At 39.3% G+C, this 17007-nt stretch overlaps 1 long non-coding RNA gene across 1 annotated transcript in view; it reads right to left on the bottom strand.

Annotated features, from left to right (window-relative positions):
- Positions 1–14864: 14864 nt before the first annotated feature.
- LOC115436173 (uncharacterized) overlaps positions 14865–17007 on the bottom strand; it is a 29875-nt gene continuing 27732 nt past the window's right edge. The window contains exon 3 of the long non-coding RNA XR_003937785.1: positions 14865–14875. This is a non-coding gene — a long non-coding RNA (uncharacterized LOC115436173). The remainder of the gene's footprint in view (positions 14876–17007) is intronic.

Below are 17007 nucleotides of genomic sequence, written 5' to 3'. Positions count from 1 at the left end.
TATACATGCGGGGGGGGGGGGGGGGGGGGGGGGGGGGGTTGTTGTGCCTAGAACCACTTGTTATCCATTTCTTCGACTTCCAACATTTATTCTGTTCTCCCTACACTGACACTGAACATCAAACCTAAACTCTAACCCATACACACTGACCCATGAACCCAGTGTTTAGTTGTTGTTCAGTATCTTTTGGACTCAGACGAGGCCGGTGCTGTCTGGGTTTGGTTCAGCTCACACCCTTTAAACTAAACACTATTAGAGGACACAGAGGGCCGGACCCACTGGGCCCTTTAGGTAAACACAGGCCGTCCCACTGTGTCCACAGCAGCATTAGTGGATTAAGACCAGCTGCTTTACACACTCTGGGACTTGTCTCATAACATCAGTGTGTTTGGAAGTGGATTTCCTTATTTTTAGCTCATCAGCCTCATCTTCATCTTTGTCTTCGTTAATAATTTCTTCAAACATCTTCTCTGACTAAAGTATTGGTTGGATTTCATTTTTTTATGTAACTTGTCCACACATCTTCTGTTTTTGTTTTAGATACTATTTATTATATTATTGTGTATCTGTTTCGATCAGTTTTAGTATATTTGAGCTTGTATATCTATAATTTTTTACTAGTTTTAATCATACTGTGTATTTTTACCTACAGTCGCAGAAAAAATTATTAGACCATCAGAAGTCCTCAAAAACAATGGTTATGCAATCCAGTCCTAACTCCTGTGTGTGTCATGTGACTAAAACAGACAGAAAAGAAAACATGGAATATCTAAAAGCATCGTTTTTGTCAGTACAATGCCATAGATACTGATGGAAGAACTGAAGTGATTTTGGTTTTTATTAAGAAGACATGTTAAATGGATAGATATCAGCTCTGAAATCAAACTACTATGAGCTATTTTTGTTGTTATCATTATATTTGTCCAAACAAATGGACCTTTAGTTGAACCAGGTATTAAAATGAACAAGAAATTGAAGAAAACAAGGGGTGGGCTAAGAATTTTTTCTGCGACTGTAAATGCTTGTACAGCACTTTGGGCATGTTATGCTGTTGTACATGTGCTGTAGAAATACACTGGACCTTGACAAAGTTTGTTCATAGTTTTGAGAAATTTAGATTTTAGAATTTTTTGAAATATTAAAAATGTATCTTTCCTTATAATGGTTCATATTTTGATGGTTTACAACATGTAAATGGTTCCAGATATCATATAGTTCATTACTGATCACTGATAGAAGTCATATATGGACTTCAATTGAATTAGTTGAGTTCCCCTCCAGTGAAAGTCCCGCCCACTTCTACTGTTCGACTGATGTGCATCCAGACCACAGGACTGGAACATACACTGCAAAAATCTAAATCTTACCAAGTGTATTTTTCTCATTTCTAACTTTTGTTATGATTGGTGCTATATAAAAAAAAAAGATTGATTGATTGATTGATAATCAAAATATCTCATCACACTTAAAATAAGACAGAATCACCTAAAGAGGAACTTTTCAGTGAGATATAAGAACTGATTTATAGACAATAGATCTGGAAAATCTGATTTCAAGAAATCTTATCCAGATAATTTTCACTTGTTCCATTGGCACTTTTTTTTTTTTTTTTTGCTTGAATTAAGGAAAAAAAAAAAATCTTGAATTAAGCAAAAAAAATTAAAAATCCTGAAATAAGCAAAAAAATATCTGCCAGTGGAACAAGTGAAAATTATCTTGGTCAGATTTCTTGAAATCAGATTTTCCAGATCTGTTGTGTAAAAATTAGTTCTTATATCACACTGAAAAGTTCCTCTTTAGGTGTTTATGTCTAATTTTAAGTGCGATGAGATATTTGGACTAGAAATGAGAAAAATACACTCCGGTCAGATTAATATTTTGCAGTGTACAGACAGAACCTGACAACCTCACAAATTCAGCTGGGACTGATCCACACAGAACATGACGCTGACATGCAGGGACACTGGAACTATTTTTTTCTTTCATTACAGGATGAAATGTGCCTGTAATCACTTCCTGAGGGTCCGTCTGACAAAGGGGAACATTTACTTTCATAAGGTTCGGAGGAAGTCCAAGAACTTTCATCATCTTCTTCTTCTTTTCAGATTTCCTCCTCATCGTCTTGGTCCTTTCATAATAATCCGCCCACAGACACTCTGGGTAAAGCGCTTTTGCGTCTCGATATGATCGTATTTGACAGGAAGACGTCACTTGGACTATATGAAAACGCTGCTCTCTTCATCTGTTGCCACGGTAACGACTGAGTGGGCATCGTTACTGTGAATGAAGTCCTCCTCGATGTCGTACGCTAAAACACATTGTGGACTCACTGAAAAGGGGTCAGTGTGTATCCATCATTCACTCCCTCTGAAAAGGTTAATGCACTCCCTTTCTAATTCCCTCGCCTCACACTTTTTTTTTTTAACCACAACAAGCTTTTTATCTTCATTTTGTGACCTATTTGGCCATAAACTTTAAAGAGGGGGGGGTTTTAATGTCAACCAAACATGAGAGCTGTTGAGTTTGACCACGGCTCTGAACGTCTTGTTCCTGACATGAAATGGAGCATGTTTTCTTTTAACGAACATCTTTCTTTTCTCATAATTCAGTCTGTAAACACAAGCAGCTTCAGTTCCATCTGAATCTGTATCTGAGCTGAAACTAAAACAAAAAATACACCATGGTTCTGTGTATACGTTTCCAAACACTCCCAGGAAAGTAAATGTTTTGGCTTTTATTTATACATTAAAAAATTGTCTTGATTAGCCTCCTAAGACCCAGCTATGGGTTTTCTGTCCACATTTGTAGACAAGAGTTTCACAACTTTATACAAAAAAAGAAAGAAAACTGTCCACCACAAAGGACATTCCATAAAAATGTTAAAAATTACATCTGAAAAAACTGTTGCATCATGATGTTTCCATATAGGCACTTATTTAATAAGAAACAAAAAAAAAGCTGGTACTTTGCTGACATTTCCTGGGTCTCAGGGGGTTAAAAAAAAAAGCATAATACAACAGTTTTTCAGATACAATTTCTATTTTTATTTTATTATTTTATGGACTGTACTTCTCAGTGGACAGGATTTTTTTTCTAAGTAAAGCTGTGAAACGTGTCTCCTACAGAGGACAAAAATGCATTGCTGGGTCTCAGGAGGACATAGATCAGATACAAAAACTGTTTCAAGGATAAAAAAAAACAAACAAAACAAAATTTAATTAAAAAAAAAAAAGAATAGTGTGAATATAAAATTACAGAAACTAAAATAAGATGAGAAAACAGAATAGAAAATTTTACAAAAGTAAAATAAAAATAGAATCAAAATAATAAAATAAATAAATAAATAAACATAAAATATGAATAAACAGTATTAACAGCGTGTATATCTATAAACTCAAGTCTGCATAACAACATTGCATTTTCTTGTTCATTTTAATGCCTGGGCCAACTACAGGTACATTTGTTTGGACAAATATAATGATAACAACAAAAATAGCTCATAGTAGTTTAATTTCAGGGCTGATATCTATCCATTTAACATGTTTATTTAATAATAACCAAAATCCCTTCAGTTCTTCCATCAGTATCTATGGCATTGTACTGACAAAAACAGTGCTTTTAGACATTCCATGTTTTCTTTTCTGTCTGTTTTAGTCACATGATACACAGGAGTTAGGACTGGATTGCATAACCATTGTTTTTGATGACTATTAATGGTCTAATATTTTTTTCCGTGACTGTATAGTGTTATGAAGTAATGACTCAGTTGGTATTTACAGGCAGAACTGCATAAAACAAGTCCAAATGTGTTAAAGGTAAACAGTTCCTGCACTGTAAGCCCAGACTTTGTATTTACTAAATGCTTAAATTACAATGTACTTAAATGATTTCAGTTTTCTGACATTACAATAAAATGTTCAGTATATTCTACTAATTTGTAGACATTGTCGAAAGTATGAAAAGTTGAAGTTGAATGGATTTAAAGGTGGGGTATGAGATCTAAGACAAACGGTTTTGAGCAAGCTACATTTTGAAAATATTCAATTCAGAAGTCCAGACCTCTTTCTTCAGACGTCCCTCCAAAGCCACACCTCCAGAGTAGTGGCACACACAGTGCTTGTTCTGGAGGGTTCATGAACGCTGCACAGCAATAATTCACCGGCTGAGGCCAGCTCCGTCCCCAGCTCTGGCCCCAGCTCTGGCTCCGACACCGACTACGGCCCCGGCTGAGGCTCCGGCTGGCGTATCCATGCATAGCTCATTCAGTTTCCTCCAACCCCCCCCCCCCCCCCCCCCCCCCACTCTTCCAGAACAGCCCCAGTTCAGACCTATCTGACTAACATCATGTTTCCTAGTGGTTTATGTTAGTGACAAAACAGTTTGCTGGTGAACTTTCCATCTTAATAGAACTAACATAGCCAGGTTCTGGCTACGCTTCCTGCACAAGCGCTCCAGCCTCTGGGAACGCGCGATTCATGCTCGAAGAGGGGTACACGCAGAGGGGGAAGGGGGGAGGGGCGAATGGCAGTTGAGTTTGATAGACATATCACCGTTCAATCATTTTGAGTAGGGGCTCAAATGAAGTGTTTTTTCAGTCCTGTCCGTTTCACAGGTGACTGTTTTTTTTTGTGTTAGAGCATTGAATTAATTAGTTGTAATTGGGGTGTGAAGGGGATTTTAAGGAATAAAGTAAAAAATGCTCCAGGAAAACATCTCAGACCCCACCTTTAAATCACTCAGTTTTAGTCATGACCACACCTTTTTATCTGTGCATTGCATTGTGGGTACTGGGCATGTTGTTGTAAATGTGTTCTTTTTCTGTGCAGGGGTTCAGTGGGGTTGTGGTGTTAGTGTTCATTTGGACTGAATGTGTGTATGTCAGTGTTTATTGGCCTTTTTGTGTTTTTGTAGAGCTGCACCATGAGTCAGAGCCATAGGCCCAACAGCTGTTACTGTTCATCTAAAACTGACCTCAATCAATGTAAATCTTATAACTTCGACAAATTAAAAGCACTTCCTGTATTGGCAAAGTACTCTGAGCTAAATCACTATTTAACTTCCATCCACACTACACAATACAATGTACTAAATTAATAGCTTTACAAAGCTATTAATATTGCAAAATGTTTTAACTTAAATCAACTTGGATTTGAGTCCAATGAACTAATGATATTAGTCTAATGATATACAAAGCAATTGACACTGCAGCAAATTTTAAGTTAAATTAACTTGGCATTTAGTGTGTTGTACTTAAACAGCAATTCCATTCAAATCAAGCATTTAAGTTTAATACACTCAAGTTTTCAGTACTCATTACTTAAATTTTTTAAGGCAACCAGTTTACTCAAATTTTTTAAGTAAACTCAACTTATTTGGTCTTACAGTGTGTCCTCCATATTCATCCTCCAACAATGGAGCTGGTTTTATCATAAATATTGCTTAAAATTAGTGTAATATCTCAGTGTGGTTCAGATCAAGATGAAAGGTCAAATAATCTGAACTAGATTAAGCCTCAATAAGTAAATAAATCTAAAAATTGATCTTTCAAAGTAAATATTCCAAATTCAAGTCAGTTTATCTACGTCAGATATTCTTTTTTTTGCAGTGCAAGAAATTTTAGCATTTGAATCAGAACCTGACTTTAGGAAGGTGTGCTTGATTTGTGGAAGACATGTGAGGTAAAAGATCAGGAAAATTGCAGACTTTCAAGCATTTAAGGTGCAGACTCATAATGTCAGCGGTCATGTCAAAGCTGCTGCCTCATGTAGAAAATCCTAACCTTTTCTATGTCAGCGAAGGCAACACAACCAGTGGACCTGTAACCCAGTCAGTCAAAGAACAGCCTGAACCTAATATTTCATGGACAAGTGATTCTGAGTCCAATCCAGCGACTCATTCATGGAGAAAGAATGACCTATACCAAGAAGAATGAAGAAACTAGACAAGTCTTTTTTCCACTGATCCACTCACAAAAGAGCTGAGATGAACGAGCGCCGTCCAACTGATGAGTTTATGATGCCGCCAGTTTGAGCAAAATACACCAGCTGAATTAAAAAGACAATTAAGTCTCAAATTTCCCTGCAGCCTTCATAAAAACCAAGATACATCTAATGAGCTCTTATGTAATTAGCAAGAAGAACCAATTTGAAAAGCTTATGCAACAGGCGGCGATGACAGCTACGATAAGAAATACAGTTTCTGGGGAAAAGTAGAAACCTGGGCTGTCACGAGGAGAAAAATGCAAACAAAGATGAGAAGATTACACACAGATACTCAGCACAAAGCCAGGAGCTGTCCTCTGCTTTTGTCTCCTTTTGTAGCCACTGATCAGAGGCCGATCCATCCCATCATATCAGATATGAGTCTGCATCTCCTCCTGCTGAGATGCAAACTAAAAGTACAAAAGTGACCGTATTGATCCGGTTTTCAATCCCACATGCACTAATAGAGCTGAATCAGACTCTGAGGCCCATTAGTATCATATCATATCATGTCATATCATATCATGTCATGTCATATCATATTGTGTCGTATCATATCATGTCATGTCACGTCATATCATATCATATCATATCATATCATATCATATCATATATCATGTCATATCATATCGTATCATATCGTCATGTCATATCATGTAATGCCATGTCATGTATATATTATTTCCGTTAAATTGTTCTTTTTTTTAACTACGACTTTATTCTCATAATATTATGGCGTCATTCTTTAAATATCATGACTTTATTCTCGTAGTAGTAAGTGTTTTTATTTTTCCTCTGTGGCCTTAATACGCTGTCGTACACGGTCAAAACTACTGAAGCAGAAAAACGCAGCTGGGGATGAGACTCCCCAGACGTTCAGCCCATATCCAGGGTTATTCTCTCCTCGTCTTTCATCTCCTTTTGCAGCCATCCATCAGAGGCCGATCCATCCCATCATATCAGATAGAAGTCTGCTTCCTCTGCCGATGTGCAAACTCACTATAAAGTGGGAAAGCGATGTAAGTGATGCCTGTTTTTCACTCCCACACACACTAATAGAGCTGCGTCATTAGATTGTGGGGCTCATCAACGTGGTGATGAATGCAGAGTTGTGACAGCGAATCCACTCAGTATCAGACCCTTCAGCTCAGCCCTTCATAACTGACACTATGAAAACTGAGTCTGTCTCCCTGAAGCCATCCACACAAAACGGTGCTGACAAATCACCCGCTGCACTTTCATTTTGGACGACGTTTTAGTGTGAAGCCATGTGTTTGTCGGCCGTTTGAGGCGTGTTTCCAGGACTGTGTGTGTCTTACACTGCGATGCGACGTGACAAATGTTTCTGAGTGAGTGGACCATTTATCAGCAGCAGCTGCCCCTTCGGTTAATGAAGCCGGGGAGGCTCAGAGCTGTACTCTGCCACCAACATGGACCCACTGGAAACCAACTGTAGAACCCCCACCACCCACCACCCACCACACCCCCCCACCCCATCCCTGTTCACTGGCTACAAAAGAAAGTCCTCAGTGCCACAGCATCCAGAAGATGTGTCAAACAGTGGAGAGGCATACGCTGAGGGGGATTTGAGACTCATTCTGAATAATTAAACAGGAAATAAAACCCATAACTTATTTTGGAGCCAGATTTCTGAAGTTACATTTAGAATAAAGTAGAGCTGAGTGTAATAATTACAACAGCTGTTTAATTCCACATAATAATCACTAGGGATGGGAATCGAGAACCGTTTGTTTTTGAGAACCGGATCCCAGTAGCTCGATTCCTTGGAATCGTTTGCCTGCCTGCTTAACGATTCTGCTTATCAATTCAGCCTTCGTTGCGCATGTGCAATGACGTCACCCGTACGCTGCATTGTTTTGGTCACAACGTAGCCAACATGGTGTTGAGGCAGAAACGGTCTAAGAAGACGACACCAGGTCCAGTTGAACACTGTCAAAGCTTCCATTTCTTCAAAAGGGGGGAATCCCTCCAATATGTTCAAACATTTGTCCACAGCATGGGATTAATTTAATCCACATTTTAGCGGCACTTGTGAATCTAGCAGCAGGACATCATCAAGGCCTAGTTCCGGTTCCGATGCGGGCAACCAACATCGTACCCCCTCAAATACAAGTTTCCGAAGGTAGAGGAAAGGAAATGAGGTGCACAACAACGGGAGACGGGCAGAGTTGAACCGGTTCCACAATAGAGGAATAGAAGCAATAGAGGAATTAGTAAAGCGTCTTTAGTTTCACTTTCACTGTGCCCCCCCCCCCGAAAAAAAAACAAAAAACTGGTCCCGGCATCATCTGTTATTATCATTTGTACATATTGTATATGTTATATTTTCTGTGCAGAGATGGAAATATAAAAGAATGTTAATGCAAACACACCCGTTTGTACACTTTTATTCCCTCACCCAATGAAAATCAATAAGGAATGGGATCGATAAGCAAAATCAATAATGGAATCGGAATCGTTAAATTCTTATCAATTCCCATCCCTAATAATCACATAATTAGAATTACACACAACAATATAGTCATATATTATGTATCCAAAAAATAACAGTTATTATAATATTGTATGTTTATGGTCATATTGTTTGTTGAGGTCTCCTCCCAGTGGGACACCCCTGGAACACCTCCCCAGGGAGGCGTCCAGGAGGCATCCGAAACAGATGTCTGATCTACCTCAGCTGACCCCTCGGGATATGGAGGAGCAGCGGCTCTACTTGGAGCTCCTCCCTGGTGACTGAGCTCCTCCCCCTATCCCTAAGGGTGCGCCCAGACACCCTACAGAGGAAGCTCATTTCGACCGCTTGTATCCGGGATCTTGTCCTTTCAGTCATGACCCAGAGCTCATGACCATAGGTGAGAGTAGGAACGTAGATTGACCGGTAAATCGAGAGCTTCGCCTCCCGGCTCAGCTCCTTCTTCACCACAACCAACTGATACAGTGACTGCATCACTGCAGACGCTGCACCGATCCGTCTGTCAACTTCCCACTCCATCCTTCCCTGACTCCTGGAGAACACCCCAAGATACTTAAACTCCTCCACTTGGGGCAAAGACTCCCCACCGAGGGCAGACCACCTTTTTCCGGTCTAGAACCATGGCCTCGGATTTGGAGGTGCTGATCCTCATCCCACTCACTTCACACTTGGCTGCAAACCGCCTCAGGGCACGCTGAAGGTCCAGGTTCGATGAGGCCGACAGGACAACATCATCTGTAAACAGCAGAGATGAAATCCTGTAGTCCCCAAACCGGACCCCCTCTTGCCCTTGGCTGCATCTAGAAATTCTGTCCATCAAAATTATGAACAGAACCGGTGACAAAGGGCAGCCCTGCCGGAGTCCAACATGCACCTGGAACAGGTCTGACTTACTGCCGGCAATACGAACCAGGCTCCTGCTTCGGTCGTACAAGGACCGGACTGCCCTTAGCAGAGGGCCCCGGACCCCATATTACCGAAACACCCCCCACAAGATTCCATGAGGGAAGCAGTCAGACACCTTCTCCAACTCCACAAAACACATGTGGACCGGTTGGGTGAACTCCCATGAACCCTCGGGCACCTGATGGAGAGAGCAGAGTTGGTCCAGTGTTCCACGAACGGGACAAAAACCACATTGTTCCTCCTGGATCTGAGGTTCAACTATCGGTCAGATCCTGTTCTCCAGTACCCTGGAACAGACTTTCCCCAGGAGGCTGAGGACTGTGATCCCCCTGTAGTTGGAACACACCCTCCGGTCCCCCTTCTTAAAAAGGGGGACCACCACCCAGGTCTGCCAATCCAGAGGTACTGTCCCCGACTGCCATGTTATGTTACAGAGATGTGTCAACCAAGACAGTCCCTGCACATCCAGGGACTTAAGGTACTCAGGGTGAATCTCATCCACCCCCGGTGCTCTGCCACCGAGGAGCTTGTTTTATGTGTCATACTGATAGTACTTATCTTGTACATATTATACAAATTGCTCCACTAATTGTGTTATTTTTTGTAATATTGATCATTTCTTTCCTTCTATTTTAATTATACTTACATGGATCAGCTGTAACACACAACAGTTTCCTCTTGGATGAATAAAGTATTCTGACTAACATATATATATATATATATATATATATATATATATATATATATATATATATATATATATATATATATATATATATTTTATTTTATTTTATTTATTTATTTTTTTAAACCATAAACAATGTTTGAAATATGACGAAAAGCTCAGTAGCTGTTAATGTTCTACCGCTCATCAGACTCATTAGGGCCTGAAACAGCCTGGGGCTCGACCTCTCATTTACTCTTATTATTTATTCATGGACATTTCTACTGCGTTAATCTTTCATCGTTTTAAAAAAGCTGATTTAATCTGAATCTTTAATTAGAGTCGATGTGTGTCCATCATCCATCTGGATACATGTTGTGACTGTCACACAAATGAAGTTATTAATAGAAAAATTAAAAAAAGTGTTGAGTTTAATTTTCCTTATATTGCTTCATTACGTATAAGGTCTGTAAAAAGGATTATATAATCTGATATTTGTGAAAACTATTTGGAGGGGAGGACATAAACTATGGAGCAGATCCATGAAATAATATGGAAATGCCACTTCTTCACTGACTCTAAATGTGTAAGATTATCACAAAAGAAAAAAAAAAAAAACATAATAGTCACATATTGATGATCTCAGTCAGTCATCATTTATGCCCCAATAGAAGTGTGGTTTATTTTTACAACAATTTTAAGACTAGAAGCACTCGGAGAGCGCAGACCTCTGCTAAGGCAGATCAGTGGGCCCCCCCCCGATCACCACCAATTTTATCATTTGTTCCTTGTGCCAATGTCAACATTTCCTGAAATTTTCATCCAAAACTGTCCATAACTTTTTGAGTTATCTTGCACACACACAGACAGACAGACAGACCAACGCCAGCAAAAACAGAACCTCTTTGGCGGAGGTAAAAATAAATGTTAAGGACCTAAATGCACAGATTCCAGAGAAGTGTCAAAGCAATTAAACTTTAAAAGTGTTTTATTCGTCTATTCCACTACTTCTCATTATTACTATTTATTTTCATGACAGAAAACATCTTTTATTTGTTGTGGAATATTTTTATTTTTCTCTTCCGGCGTTTTTTGCTGTAGTTTGTTTTCTGTTCTTGTTCCTGTTGTGCACTGAGAACACTAATGCTGCCTTCAGGTGCTGTCAGGAAGATGATTCTTTCCAAATGTGGATTCAAGATTTTGAGTGTGTTGCGTTCAAGTGGTTTTGGTATCGTAGTAAAATGAAAACACACAACTTATGGTGACCGACTAGAGTTTTAAACATGTTAATTCATTTTATTTTTTTGCACATTGTGTAGACCCACGCTATAAATGTTCACAATCATCACCTAACAGCAGCAGAATGTCAACAAAATTTTTGATTATCATTCATTATTAATCCCTTGTTGTTCTCCACCATGCTGAAAAGGTCAAAGGTGATTTTCATTTCATGGATCGAACTTTTTTCCCAGTTCTCCAGTGGAAAATGTGACATGAGGGAGCCTTCATGTGCCGTTTATGAGTTCACACCTAATATTTGCCATAATTCCCACAGAACATGAAGGCAGCATGAGTTAGTTTGTTCAGGATATGATCAGAATCCTCCACAGGTGTTTTCTTTCAGGGTTCAGAGCTTGTCCACAGGTCATTAGTGTTCATCTGGTTCACCTGCCCATGTTCCACCTCCCTTTGGTTGTGATTGGTCGGTTATCCACACCTGGCTGTGATTGGTCAGCGTTAGTCTTTAAAAGGAGGTTGATCTCCCAGCTCAGCGGACTGTGTTCTGTTCAAATCCCCTTCATTTGGTCTCTTTTCCCCTTTTGTCCCCCATCCTGACCACTGGCTCCCATTTAAATATTGTTTATGGCCCACCTTTTCCACTAATCTATCTCTGTGTTAGACTCAGTGTGTGATTACTAATATTATTTTCAGTCCCCTTTTTAAACCCCTAACAGGTCCCTTTCATGGTTTTACCCCTTTGTTCATGATTTTTGTGCAGTTTGTTTTGTTGCCACCCCTGTCCATGAGTTGTTGGGTTCAGATTTTGTGGGAAATGTAACAATGAAACTGTCAAGATTTTATGCGTCCATTGATTGGAAGCTCCAAAAACAAGTTCAGGATGCACTGGGTCTCAGTTTAAAGATTTATTCTGATCACATGTGGAATATAAAAGCCAGCGCTGGTCTCTCTGGACAAGAGCTCCCTCAGGAACTCGAATCAAAGAGCCCTGAATACTGGGTCCGATTGACAGTTAGCATCTTCAATGACTCCACTCCAAACAGGTTGGACTTTTTGCAACATCATCTGACTCCATCTTCTAATTGGACCTCACCTATTGACGTGACTTGCCAACCGTCAGTCCACGTCTTGTTGCTGGGATGTGCTACGCAAAGTGTCATGACTGTTGTTTTAGACGTGTATCTATTGGAATGCGAGGTCTGAGCTTCTGTAGCTACAACCTCTCCCTCTGTGAGTAGAACTGAGCCTGAATCATTCTTCAGAAACTAACTGAACAGATGGTCTAAAAGTATTTATCAGGAACCTCTGGTGATCCATTTGCATAAATCCTGTGGACCGGATTGAACTCTTTGGAGGGCAGGTTTTGGTCCACAGACCCTATGTTTGGAAACTCATATAATTTTTGTGACTTTTCAAGAGTTCACCTAAACTTTGATGAATATTTTGTGGAAACTTAGCTTTTATGAATGTGGTTTCATGTTTGTCTCATAAAAATAAAGCCCTTAACCCATTAAGACTCAAACATCCACCACCAACCAAAACCATCTTCTGATCTAAACTGTTTAATACCTGCTGATCCACTAATCCTATCAATACATGTAAATAATTGGTGTAAAATACAGTTTTACCTCAACTATTCATAGAATAAAATGTAGAAAAACTTGCAAAATACTGGAAAAATAAGGAGGAAAAAAAAGCTGAAAAACTATGAAATATGGCATAAAAGTGAACAAATCCTTCTAAAGTGAGGAAAAAAATGAACAAAATACTTAAACTGAAGATGAGTTCATCATTTCATACCAGGCAGAACCCTGTATTCAGTCTGATAACCCTCAAAAACCAAAACTGTTTAATACCTGTTGATCTACTAATCCTATCAATTCGTGTAAATAATTGGTGTAAAATACAGTTATTCATCTTTTCATGGTCATCAGATATGACCCATCTGGACATTCAGAGGCTCCATAGTTACCATGGAAACACCGCCATCTTCTACAACATTGATTCACCAGTAAAACCCATGGAGTTGGATCAATGACAGTGGTTGTAGACCACTTGATTTATGTTCAGTTAATGAGAGATTTGACTGAAAAAGTCCCTTTTTCTGTAGTTTTGTGTGTCTTTGATATATTATCCCTCAACTTTAATCTGAGCTTTAAAGAATACCTACATGATCAGTGAATTAAATACAGGAAAATACCTGATTTATACTGATAAATGCAAATTACAAGGCAGGTTTATTTCTGTAGCACATTTCATGTAAAAGTGCTTTACATAAAACATTGAAAGCATTACAGCAGAGAAGCAATAAAAAGTATAGGCATTAAAAAAACTAACAAAAAAACAACATAAAAACTTTAAGCTTAAAAGAAACAGTGCAGATCTGAACTGATGAGTAAAAACTCTATTCAACTGCAGCTGAGAACAGGTGGGTCTTTAACCTGGATTTAAATAAACTGACTGTTTCAGCTGATCTGAGGCTTTCTGGAAGTTTGTTCCAGACATGTAGAACAGGGGTGGTCAACCTGCGGCTCCGGAGCCACATGTGTGTCTTCATCCTCCTTGTTGTGGCTCCTCCCTTTACTGCGGTCAAACCAGTCGCCATTCTCCTCTGCATGGTCAAGCCAGCCGCTAGCATTTTTCTTTGCGCTACTCATTTGACAATTACAGTAGATGAGCTGCATGGAGCGAATGTGCCTTCAGGACGACAAAAGTAAGGGCTCATTTCTGCTCTACGTTAAAGATGCAGACGCACACGGACGGAAGGTTCTGTCTGTCCTTTGTCTATTACTCATGTAATTCTGTCCGTTGAGTTGAGTTTTGAAGAGAATCATTTCCATAAAGAGCAATACTTTTTCATAGAGCGACTGGATGAGTATGAGTACTGCGTACTTTTGGGGTAATCCTACAACAGATTCCCTTCCAAACTACATAAGTGTTTGTTTTTTCATCTGAAATAGGCTTTAAGACTAAATTCAATGATTCATTCATTCATTCATTCATTCATTCATTCATTCATTCTTCATTATCTGAACCTGCTTAATCCTCACCAGGGTCACGGGGGTCGCTTGGAGCCTATCCCAGCTACATAGGGGCGAAGGCGGGGTACACCCTGGACAAGTCGACAGTTCATCGCACGGCTGACATATAGAGACAAACAATCACTCTCACATTCACACCTATGTGCAATTTACATTAACCAGTTAACCTATCAGTGCATGTGTTTGGATGGTGGGAGGAAGCTGGAGTACCCGGAGAGAACCCACACAGACACGGGGAGAACATGCAAACTCCACACAGAAAGGACCCACCCCCCCGTCGACTGGTGTTGGAATTGAACCCAGGACCTTCTGTCTGTGAGGCACGAGTGCTAACAACTGCACCACCATATCGCCCATAAATTCAATGATGAATAAAACTATTTTCTTCCAATAAGTACCTCGTGAATTTGGTATATTTGGTATTAGTACTTTATATACTATTGGCACAAATACTATGAACTACTTTTACTGTGTACTTTTGGAGTAATCAAACTCAAAAATCCCTTCCAAGCTCCAAAAGTGTTTGTTTTTTTGTCTAAAGGCTTTAAGACTAAATTCAATGATGAACAAAATTATTTTTTCCAGTAATACCTTGTGAATTGGTATATTTGGTATTAGTACTTCATATACTATTAGCAAAAATATCAATGAATACTTTTATTGTGTACTTTTAGAGTAATCATACTCTCGAATCCATTCCACACTGCACTTCTGTTTGTGTGTATGTCAGTGGTTTGAAACAGATAAAATGTAAAAAAAAGATTAAAACTTTTAAAAGTGTCTAAAGCTCTGTTATTTTTTGCGACTCCAGACTATTTTTTTTGGCAGAAGAGCCGGCAAAATGGCTCTGACTGATAATAAGGTTGCAGACCCTGATGTAGAATATAGAAGCCGAACACAGCTTCTCTGTCTGGTTCTGACTCTGGGAACTGACAACAGACCGGATCCAGATGACCTGAGGGGGTCTGGTGGGTTCATACTGGGTCAGGAGGTCACTGATGTATTTTAGTCTGAAACCATTCAGAGCTTTATAGAGCAGCAACAGAACTGTCAAGTCTGTCCTCTGACAGACAGGCAGCCATAAATGGTGATAAATCACTTAAGAAAGGTTAAATATAGATGAAACCTTATTTGGGAACTGACACAAAAGTATTGCTGGGTCTTTATGGGTTAAATTCACAACAAACAATGAATCGAAGCAGTGGCGCCGACTGTCGACGCAAAGAAAAGGAGGAAAGGGTCCCCATGTGTGGTTTGTTTGTGGTTTGATAATGTTTGTGGAGTGAGAAGTTGATGTTGGCGCCAACCTGCGCTGTGTTGGCCTAATGTTTCTGAACAGGATTATATCTGCACGCGGCAGATGAAGTGGACAGACTGCTTTATGGGTAATCCTTTATTTAGGGAAAATACACAAACGATTGTAATGAGTGATTAGAGTTTACATAGAGAAGATCATCTAAACTTCAGTCGGAGTTCTACTGTGTTCTAGAAGTTTAAGGGAAAAGGAAATGTGGGACATCTGTGATCCTCAAACTATATTGTTACAGATACAAAAATGCATCATTATGCATTCTGAAGTGGCTCAACAGCAGTTCTACACTAATCTATCACAACTGTCATTATCTAAACTACTGCTATACATCAAAAATGTTAAACTGATTTTAGTTCAGGTTCCACGTTCAGCCCAATTTGATTTAAAGTGTGTCAGAACAGTAAAATTACAGCATAATAACCTATAAATAATCACTAAAAAATGTTCTTGCTGTATGTTTGACACCTATGCATTATATGAAACACACAAAAGAACTAGAAAGCATGAAAACACATGGACAGAATAAACAAACATAGGCATCAAAATGAGACTAATTTATGGGGAAAAAATGAGGAAAAAGTCAGGTTGATTTAAAAAGTGAATAAATAAGGAAAAAAAATACAAGTATTAAAATGAATAGACAAAATATGCTGCAAAATTCGTGAAAAATAGACAAAATGAGAGAAAATGAATAAAACTGAACAAAATGGGCAAGAAACTGGACAAAAATAAACATAAGTAGCACAATGAACAAGAAGCAGACAAAAAATTAAAGCCACAAGCGGCATCTAAAGGCCCTCACCACTGGCACGTCCAGTACAAGCATGTCCATTGCTCAGCAGGTGCGCTCTAGCACCAAATTTTAATGTCTTCTGATGAATGGGTGTAGGCCTGGGAGACTGACAATTGACTCAAATTTTGAGGTAAATCAGTGTTTGTATGTACGAACTAAAGAAATTTTTGTATGAGTAAATCTGTAGGGGGCGCTATGCAGCCAAAATTCAATTTGTTCCACTGAATGGGTGTAGGCCTGTGAGATGTACCACTGAGTCAAATTTGAGCCAAATCGGTGTTTGTATGTCTGAACTGATGCAATTTTCGTAAAGGTAAATTTCTAGGGGGCGCTATTGTGTGAATTTTCAATGTCAATCAGGCTACATTCAGATGCAGGTAAATTTGGCCGAAATCGGATTTTTTTCCCCCATATGTGACCTGTATCCGATCTGTTACAGACAGTTTGAACAGCACTAATCTGACCCAGACCACTTTCATATGTGGTCCTAAATCTGATACAGATCAGATATTTTACCATGTGACTTCAGTCTGAATGGCCAGGTTGCATTTATCCAATCTTTACGTCACTGAAATGC

Source organism: Sphaeramia orbicularis, chromosome 16 (genome assembly GCF_902148855.1).
Source record: "Sphaeramia orbicularis chromosome 16, fSphaOr1.1, whole genome shotgun sequence".
Taxonomy (NCBI): Eukaryota; Metazoa; Chordata; class Actinopteri; order Kurtiformes; family Apogonidae; genus Sphaeramia; species Sphaeramia orbicularis.
This window is presented reverse-complemented; position numbering and strand designations above follow the sequence as displayed.